Source organism: Lagopus leucura, unplaced genomic scaffold (genome assembly GCF_019238085.1).
Source record: "Lagopus leucura isolate 7727_CA_CO unplaced genomic scaffold, USGS_WTPT01 Super-Scaffold_100018, whole genome shotgun sequence".
NCBI lineage: Eukaryota > Metazoa > Chordata > Aves > Galliformes > Phasianidae > Lagopus > Lagopus leucura.
Window position 1 is genome coordinate 10,859,808 of NW_024962272.1, and position 8,172 is coordinate 10,867,979.

An 8,172-nucleotide genomic window follows, 5' to 3' on the forward strand; every position below is an offset into this window, starting at 1 on the left:
TGTCAGTGGTCATGTTTGGGGCACGTGGGATCAGCAGAGTCTCCTGGACTGCATCTGCACAAACTGAGAGCTGCAAGCTGCTCGGAGTAACTGCAAGGAGAGAAAGATATTTTTTGCTGCACAGAAGGCTGATTAGAGCTGGGGGTCATCAGTTGTACTAGCTGCTTTCTGTCTGCTTCTGGGAGAGATGTGGCCTGGGAATGAGGGTTGCTGAATATCCCTTCACTTCTTTCACTTACACATCAGGAAAAGTTGGGGAAAATAGCATTAGAAGCCAAATTATTCCACATAAAACACAATCAGCTATCCCAACCAAGCTAAATTGTATCAATCTTGTCTTCAAGATCAGGCCTTTCTTAATGCTTAGCAAAACTTTCTGGTATCTTGCCAGAAGTATTTATATACTTTGGCTGGACAGTGCTGCAGCTGGAAAAATGTGAGGTAACTGCTTTGATAGATCACCTAGAGTGTTGTTTCATATAATCTAACTTCTCTTATTCCATTTTTTTTTCAATTTTCAAACACTTTTTTCAGAAGCTGAACAGCAGTCTACCAGAGAAATCACTATCCATCATCCTGCATAGCTTTTCAGAATCTAATACACCAAAGTGCAAGGTAGGAAAATGTGAGCACAGTTTATGTGTGGTCTTGCACCACTTTCAGCTTTTGGAAAAAAAAAAAAAAGGTCTGGTTGAAGCCAACTGAACCCAGCTGAAGCTGGGTTCCCAACTGTTTTAGTGCTTAAATACAACAGATAGGTAAGGGAATACCCAAAAAAAAAAGTAGATGGCTGAATTTTCTAATGCAGAAAACAGTCACGAGGGTGATTGCAGCTGGCATGCTCAAACAAATATTCAAAAAAGAAAAGAACTCTCTGCTCTCCAGCATGTTAAGAATATTGTAGGAGAACACACACTTGTGCTCGGCCACCTCTGTGAAACTTTTCATCTATCTGATGCGATGGCTTCCGAGAGGAGACTAAAAAGGATAATGTCTCTGCTGTGAGTTCTGAGATATCACTTATTCTTGACATCTTTTATAGCATCTTTCCACCTTAGGGAATCACCTAAAATAACTGGTGACATTTATGTGGCACCTTTGTCCGGTGTACTTGACAAGCCGCAGGAACAGGGCAGGGAAAGCTTTATTTACTGCTGAACTCCAGCCATAGCGGTGTTGACAGAAAGCAGCTACTTAGCAGAGAAAGTGTATGTGCTAAACAGTAAGTAATGCCATATGAAGCCTGCTGAAAATACAGGAGGCTACTTCGTGTTGCTGCTGGGGATGTGCCCCATGATACAGTTGCTCACGTGAGCAGGTTTTGATAATCCCCCTTGGTTGTTGTGCTTCTGAGCCCAGTTGTTCACATGCTGCCAGAAAGATTTCTTTAGAAGGAGGGACACAGAATGATTGTGGAGCACTGTGGTTTCTCTTGCTGATCTCACTGAAAGATTGACCCTCACTGGTGGCACAGAAATACCAAATATGTAAGGAGCGCCTTGTCAGTGTTTTCCACCTGGTAGTCCCAGCGTGGTGTTACAGATAGGAGTGCAGAGGGAGATACTGCATCACCTTCACCCTGAATACCTCTCATGAGAATTCAGCACCAGGGAAATTCCCGTGTCTGTAGTAACACTATAAAAGACAAAGGAACCTGTCCTTATCTGAAAGCATCTCAAGCTCTTATGCCCTGGATAGGTTGTAAGATGAGAATATTCTGAGTTCTTGTAAGGGCTTTTGCCTTGGGCAGTGCTACCTCATCTCAGATATGCCCTTTTCTCTCAGTTATAATGCAAGTCTTTCAATAAGGGAATTTTTTATTTGGGTATCTGACAGTGTTCTTCTGTGAGGAAATAAGTTTGCTGCAGACCAGCATGAGATGGAAGCCCCAGATTCAGCCTCCTGCTCTAATATACTGAGTGCAAATGCTTGAGCAGTGGCATTGTCAACAGCGCAGGATACTGACCTCAACCATCAGATACACAGCCATGTGCCTGAGTCCATCTTTTTCCTATCTTGTTTCCTGGGCTGCAACTTCTTTGGCTTTGAGGACTGTCTTCTGTTCTGTGTGCACAGTGTCTTTTGTCGAGGTCTTCATGCCTTACGAGAACAGAAACAAATGTGGTGTTCTGATAGTTGGTTCTAGAGGTCTAGGTTGAACTATGAGCCTAAAGTTTCCTGTGAACTACTTTTTAATCTGCTCTACTGCTTGATATATTCAACTTTCATTTGTTTACCGGTTTATTTGTTTCTATATTAAAGAATTAGGAGATTAAACATTAACTCCTACTATTTCTTTACTGACCTATAAGCTAGGAGATCCTAAAAGCATGTTTGTTGTTGCTTTCAAACTGTTGTTACAGTTTGTATACCCACAGCCAAGGCTTTGGCAGGAGCATGAGATCTGATGTAAATCATGTTTCTTTTTTCAGTAATGGCCATAATGGATCAGTTATTCCACAGTGACTCCCAATCAGATATTCTGATAATGTTCTTCATTGAAAGTTACATAAATTTTCTGCAAAGCTACTTTAACTTAGCTCTTATTCTTTATTAAAATATAGTTGATAAATATGCTTCTTTATAAGACACTTTGATATCTATGGATTAGAAGTGGGAAGAGCGACTATTATCTTTAACTCAGGTATTCACTTATAAACCATATAACATTATTTCAATGGATGATTACATAAAGAACAGAAACATATTTTTAACATAACTGCTTCAAGAAATCTGAGACCAGAAAGACAGGCTAATGTGAAAACCTGACACATCTATAGATATTCCAGAATCCAGAATGCTTGCACATTGTGTCTCATTATGCAGGATCATGTATAAAATGAGGTACCTCTCTGAGAGATATCATAATGTCTGTCAGTTGGCATTTGCCTTGCACTGTGGTGTTACTCGCAGATGTAGAAGTGGCTCAGGAGGACTTAAAGTAACAGGGAAGCTTGTAGCAGTTTCCCAGGCAGACCTTTAAGAAACTTAAAATATTAAGCTTACTCTCAGTCCCTAAACAGTGTTCTAATAAATACATCATCACAACTGGAATCATATTTCTCTTTTTCTGAACCTAGGCTCCAGACAGGTGAATGTCAACAAAAGATTGTATGGTAGTTGAAAGCCTTCTCTAGTGATTGTTATGTGAACAGATGGCAGAGGAGGAAGTGTGTAATAACCATGTCTCTTTTTTTCCTTTAAGTGCATCTTTGCTCATCATTTATAATAGCAAGCATTGTCAGTCATGGAAGTCCGTTCTCTGTATGATATTTGGAGTCTTGTATACTTTCTATTTCACAAGTTAAGGTAAAAACAGCATTTTCTGTGGAAGGAAATGGCTGAACCTTGTTTAGCTCGAAGGAGAAATAGCTCCTGGGAAACTTCACTGCAGCCTTGTAGTATTTGAAGGGAACTCACAAGCACGAGGTGGAACAATTTTTTACATGGTCTGATAGTGATAAGGCTAAGAGGGAATGTCTTTAAACTAAAAGAGGGAAGATTTAGGTTAGATGCATAGAAGAAAATTTTATTGAGAAGGTAGCACTGGAAAAGGTTACCCAAAGGGATTGTGAATGCCCATCTCTGGAGGCACTCTAGACCAGGCAGTATGGGATTGTGGGTAGCCTGATCTGGTGGCTGGCAATCCTGTTCATGACAGGGGAGTTGGAACTGGATGATCTTTAAGGTCATAGAATCATAGAATTGCTCAGGCTGGAAAAGACCTTAAAGATCATTAAGTCCAATTGCAACCTAACCATACTAGCCTGACTCTAACAATCATGTCCCTGAACACCACATCCAAACGGTTATTAAACACATCCAGGGATGGTGACTCAACCACCTCCCTGGGGAGCCTATTCAGTGCTTAACCAACATTTATGTAAATAAATTCTTCCTGATATCTAATCTGAACTTACCCTGGTGCAACTTGAGGCCATTTCCCCTCACCAGTGAGAAGAGACCCTCCCTGCTCTCACTCTGAGCCCCTTTCAGGTATTTAAAGAGAGCAGTAAGGTCTCCCCACCCTAACCCTATCTTTGTCTCTTCCAACCTAAGCCATTTTATGATTCTATGAGCCCCAGGGGTAAGAAGATGCCTCCACTGATTTACACTGGTATCCTTGTTTACCTTTTTATTCCAAGAGCTACTTCCTTTAAAACTGGTAAAGACATATGTTATGTAAACATTGTTTATGTGAGGATTTGAGACAAACAGGATTAATATTTTGCAAAAGCCAAAGGGAACTCAAAGATTTGCTAGAAATAAGATCCCCTGTGATTAGAAAGTTCTAAATAGCCTTTTGGTAAACATAGGAAAATCTGTGATTGATTCCATAGAATAGTTTCAAATTTATCCTCTTTTACAGGTTATGCATGGTAAGTAGGTAAGTTCATGTTTGCAGTAAATCTCTTTACCAAGGTAAAATATAAGAATATTTTAATTTTTTTTTCTTAAAAATGAATTTGTTTTTCAATACATAAAATATTATGAAGTTATTACTCTAGGTTGTATTTTTTTTTGTTTGTTTGTTTTTTGGTATTTATTTTTTTGGTTGCATTTGTTAAACCACTATCAACTGTGTAGAGATTGCTAATCTATTTAAATATTTTACCTCTCCAATAGGTAAATGCCTTCTGCTACATGTACATGAACTACAAACTAATGACATGAATAAACCTAAAACAAAAAAAGCTGTGGTTTTCATCTGGAGACACTATATATATGTATGTTGTGCAGTTTCCACAGCCTGTTTTTCTGATGGTGTTCTTATAGCTGAGATCTTTTTCTTTTCATGACTAAATGTCACAAGGCCATACAAGCCATTATAATCCTAGAAACTAAGGTAAAACATTTTCTATTCGAGCATCCATAAGTTCTGATGGACATAGGCTTCAGTAGGATCACCTTTGGATCAAGGCCTTAGCTTGAATATGCTCCCGACAGCTGAAGAGTCTTGTGCTCCATTTTGTTTGAGCAGAAGTTACAGAATCTTGACACACTCTCATCTCTTTTTAAAGATGCAATCAGTTCTGATCTGCCTCCCCTCTTGCTTCAAGCAGCCTCATTTCTGCAGGTGCTGGTATTTCCTCCTGGAGAAGGGTGCTTTGTTCCGCTTTGTTCTGCCTTATTTTCCACAGGACATCAGTTTTACTGAATAAAAACCTCTCATCAGTGTAGGCAGCTCCCTATAAAATAGGATGGAGAGTGCAGCTGTGCACCTCTCCCAAGGCACCGCTAAGACCTCCGTGCAGCCTATTCAGAGAGCCGGGGCAACATTGCCATTTACCCTGAGCTGAGCAGCTATGCTGCTGGATAACAAAACAGGGTTGAAATTTGTTGTTGCTGTTTTCACAGCGATGTGTTGAGATCAGTGCTGTCCAAGCGATTGGTGATGTACTTACCTCCATTTGCCTCTCCTGCACCTTTCAGCTTTCAAAAAAATCTGGTATTTGATACTGAAGTAATTGACACCATAACTGTTCTCTACAAAATTCTTTTGAAATGAAAAATTAGTTGGATCTCTCAAGTTGGGTTCTTTTACATAATACATAAAAGGTGACTATGTATAATAATACAGTAGATGTGTTCACTCATTATGCTATAATTCATTTCATGTCCTATTGTGATGTGCCATTCTGTTTAATATCTGTAACTTGCTCAACTGAAGCACAAAAGTAGCAGAGCTGTAATCCAACAATTCAGAATGATAGAGAGATATTTTTCTTAAAGGAATAGCCTTTGATTTTCTTCCAGTCTTGCTCACGTAAATTGCTTTTTACTTTCAGGCATTTCTGCTTAGGGAGAAAGACTTGGGTTTAGAGACAATATTAGGGTGTACAGTTTTCCTCTGTAGCTGCACTTTTAAATAGCTTTGCTCCTATGGCTCTATATAGCTCATACCTAGGGTAAGAAAATGCTTTTGAAAAATGTTTTCTTTGAATTCTAATATAAATAGTTAAAAGAAAAAAGGAAAAGAAAGAACAAAACAAAACAAAACAAAACAAAAAATCTAAAACCAAACAAACTACAACAAAAGCCAAAAGCAAAACCAAAAACTGTTTTCATCTTCACAGGACTTGGAAAATGGTAAGAAACTGACACTGAGTTTGGTTTATTTGCAGTAGAAGCAAGTCAAATGTGAATTACACATGGTGAGGGGGACTGGTGATGAATAACTATTTCCTTCAGAAGCAATGCGTTACTGAAAGGAGTGTTCAAAGGCACAATATGAATTTTAAATAAATGTGTAGCTAAATGTGCAGAGATACAAATGTGTACGCAATTTTTCTTCTAGGTTTGCACCCTCTGGAAAACAGGTGAATGTTTAATTGCAGTCAAGAGCACAGATGGATTCAAAATATTAAAAATAATTGTTATTATAATAATGGAGAGCAGCAATCTTCAAGATAGTTCCATCTAAGTACTTCATTTGCCATGAAGTACTTGAAATACAGAATACAAAAGCATGCTCACTGTCAAAGAAGGAACTCATCATTTAAACCAAATAAAACTGGAATAGGATTATTCTGTTTATCTACTTTTCTTTTTCTAGTGTCCAAAGAAAACAGTCAGATTAAAATGAATTTTGAAGATGACTTTCTTTCTTCAATATTCGTTTCTTTAAATAAATACTGCAGACAGTCCTAAGTAGCTGAAGGCCTCTTTGGGTCAGCAGACAGCTCCTCTTGCATCACTGTAAACAGTCCTTGTTAATAGGGTATTGTAATGTATTTTTTTTTGTGGCGATTGGAACAGAGGAACAAAAAGAACATGAATAGCTCTCCTCTAACAGATTTCACAGAATCGTTTTCTTCTTCACCAGAAAGAGAACAGATAAATGCCACTTATCAGATCTTGTTTCCTGAGAATTCCTGCCAAAGGTCTTGAAGAAGGGAGTTTGAGGTTTTCTCAGCATTCAGTCATCTACTTAATGATTACGATATGGCGTTTTGCTGTGTATGCTCACCAAGGAACTGAACCTGAAATGCTTTTAGGTCAAATTGAGTAGTTCATGGAAACAACAGATCAGGTGCTGAGACATGCAAACCCACTCTTGTGGTACAAGTGGCTGGAACTCGAAAGAGTGGAATTTAACTGCAGCTGCAATTACTAACAAAAGGATGTTTTGTGAAATTTCTTGTCCTTTTCTTGTACAGGAATGACGGGGACTTATTGAGTGATTGCCTGTCTGATTGATGTCTGATAAGATGGTGTTGTGCGTCATGAAGAAATGCTGACCAATCCTCCCAGAATACAGAGACGTGCTTTAGAAGTTACACTGGAATCCTGATAACCTGACTTCAAAATCAGAAGACTTGAGTACGTAAGACGCTTGCCAGATGGATCACATGTTGTAGATGCCTTCTGCTTATTGATAGAGCTGTAAACAAGAGTAAAAGATATTTCCTATCTCAACTTATTCTTAACCAGTGAGGAAAGAATCTCCATTGCTCTGCTCAGCCTACCACCACCTCACTTTTTTTTTTCTGTGCTTAAAAAAAAATCTTACATCTCTTACATACTAATTCATGGTGGGTGAAACACCAGTCTGTGTTCTGATTCTCAAAACCTGTGCTGGCTGGGAGAGACTATTAGGAGATGTGAAATGAGGGATCAGGAGAAGTTTCACCTGTAAAGAAGATGGGCTGGGTGAGTGGGTACCTGGCTCAGACACCTTTTGCTTCCACTTTCAAGGAGACCTTGAATTGCAGGAAGGCAACGGAGAATGAGGATCATCTTGCAGCACTTTCAAGGCTTCAAAAGCTACTGCTGACAGGTGTGCAAAATTTAGAGCAATGTGTTACAGCATCTCATTCCTAATTTAGAGCTAAAGCATGTTTCCAAGAATATGCTGACTGTTGCAGTAACCACCAGTACAATGCTGAGAAAGCTCCTCTCAGTGAAAGCAACCAGGTTAGAGAATAGCTCCTGTTATGGGTCTAAAATCAGCGCTGGCTGCCTGCCAAGGAGCGAGTGCTTTTGGCAGCTCAGGAAAAGCTTGCACAAAAGACAGTCTGTTACCACAAGAACAGCTAACAATTGCCTCTGGAAATATATCCTGGTTTGTAGAAAACCAATTAATAGCAATCACTGAATCCTTTCAGTGATCTTTTCCTTTTTCTTTTTCTTTTTTCTTTTTTCTTTTTTCTTTTTTCTTTTTTCTTTTTT